Genomic DNA, 2,366 nt, shown 5'->3' on the forward strand with positions numbered 1-2,366 from the left:
CTCCCCATGTGCAAACCGTAGTCTGGCTTTTTTATTGCGGTTTTGGAGCAGTGGCTTCTTCCTTGCTGAGCGGCCTTTCAGGTTATGTCGATATAGGACTTGTTTTACTGTGGATATACATACTTTTGTACTTGTTTACTCCAGCATCTTCACAAGGTCCTTTGCTGTTGTTCTGGGATTGATTTGCACTTTTCGCACCAAAGTACGTTCATCTCTAAGAGACAGAACGCGTCTCCTTCCTGAGCAGTATGACAGCTGTGTGGTCCCATGGTGTTTATACTTGCGTACTATTGTTTGTACAGATGAAGGTGGTACCTTCATGCATTTGGAAATTGCTCCCAAGGATGAACCAGACTTGTGGAGCTACATTTGTCTTTTTCTGAGGTCTTGGCTGATTTATTTTGATTTTCCCATTATGTCAAGCAAAGAGGCACTGAGTTGGAAGGTAGACCTTGAAATACATCCTATCAGAAGCGTCTAAAGCCATGACATAATTTTCTGTCATTTTCCAAGCTGTTTAAAGGCACAGTCAATTTAGTAAACTTCTGACTCACTAACAGACTTGCCAAAACTATAGTTTGTTAACAAGAAATGTGTGGAGTGGTTGAAAAATGAGTTTTAATGACTCCAACCTAAGTATATGTAAACTTCCAACTTCAACTGTATGTGTGTATATATATATTAGTACCACAAAAGTTTGGACACCTACTCATTCAAGGGTTTAGACATCAAAACTATGAACAACACATATGGAATCATGTAACCAAAAAACTGTTCAACAAATCAAAACATATTTTATATTTGAGATTCTTAATATTAGCCACCCTTTGCCTTGATGAATGACACACTCTTGGTATTTGCACACTCTTGGCATTCCAGCTGAAGCTGGTTGAGAGAATGGTTTCCAACAGGAGTTCCCACATATGCTGAGCACTTGTAGGTTGCTTTTCCGTCACTCTGCGGTCCAAATCATCCCACACCATCTCAATTGGGTTGAGGGCGGGTGATTGTGGAGGCCAGGTCATCTGTTGCAGCACTCCATCACTCTCCTTCTTGGTCAAATAGCCCTTACACAGCCTGGAGGTGTGTTGGGTCATTGTCCTGTTGAAAAACAAATAATAGTCCCACTAAGCGCAAACCAGATGGGATGGCGTATCACTGCAGAATGCTGTGGTATATGCTGGTTAAGTGTACCTTGAATTCTAAATAAATCACAGACAGTGTCACCAGCAAAGCACCATCACACCACCTCCTCCATGCTTCACGGTGGGAACCACACATCTGGAGGTCATCCATTCACCTACTCTGCGTCTCACAAAGACACGGCGGTTGGAACCAAAAATCGCAAATTTGGACTCCAGACCAAAGGACAAATTTCCATCGGTCTAATGTCCATTGCTTGTGTTTCTTGGCCCAAGCAAGTCTCTCCTTATTATTGGTGTCCCTTAGTCGTGGTTTCTTTGCAGCAATTCGACAATGAGTCGAGTGGTGCAGTGGTCTAAGACACTGCATCTCAGTGCAAGACGCGTCACTGCAGGACCTGGTTTGAATCCAGGCTGCATCACATCCGGCCGTGATTGGTAGTCCCATAGGGTGGTGCACAATTGGTCCAACATCATTCGGCTTTCGCCGGGGTAGCCTGCCATTGTAAATACGAATTTGTTCTAAGCTGACTTGCCTAGTTAAATTAAATAAATAAATGAAGGCCTGATTCACGCAATCTCCTCTGAACAGTTGCTGTTGAGATGTCTGTTACTTGAACTCTGTGAAGCATTTATTTGGGCTGCAGTTTCTGAGGCTGGTAACTCTATTGAACTTATCCTCTGCAGCAGAGGTAACTCTGGGTCTTCCTTTCCTGTGGCGGTCCTCATGAGAGCCAGTTTCATCATAGCGCTTGATGGTTTTTGTGTCTGCACTTGAAGAAATATTCTAAGTTATTGAAATTTTCTGGATTTACTGACCTTCATGTCTTAAAGTAATGATGGACTGTTCTTAAAAGTCCGAAGGAATTGTCCGTTGCGCTCCGAGACAGGATTATGTCGAGGCACAGATCTGGAGAAGGGTACCAAAAATGTCAGCAGCATTTGAAGGTCCCCAAGAAACACAGTGGCCTCCATCATCCTTAAATGGAAGAAGTTTGGAACCACCAAGACTCTTCCTAGTGCTGGCCGCGCCCAGCCAACTGAGCAATTGGGGGAGAAGGGCCTTGGTCAGGGGAGGTGACCAAGAACGATCGTGTCACTCTGACAGAGCTCCAGGGTTCCTCTGTAGAGATGGGAGAACCTTCCAGAAGGACAACCATCTCTGCAGCACTCCACCATCAGGCCTTTTGGTTGAGTGGCCAACGAAAGCCAGTCCTCAGTAAC

General features: G+C 44.4%; 1 protein-coding gene across 1 annotated transcript in view; it reads left to right on the forward strand.

Moving 5' to 3' along the window:
- The window catches only part of ercc6 (excision repair cross-complementation group 6), a 68,496-nt gene that overhangs the window by 4,834 nt on the left and 61,296 nt on the right, over positions 1 to 2,366 (forward strand).

The sequence above is a fragment of the Salvelinus sp. IW2-2015 genome, linkage group LG25, assembly GCF_002910315.2.
Source record: "Salvelinus sp. IW2-2015 linkage group LG25, ASM291031v2, whole genome shotgun sequence".
Lineage (NCBI taxonomy): Eukaryota > Metazoa > Chordata > Actinopteri > Salmoniformes > Salmonidae > Salvelinus > Salvelinus sp. IW2-2015.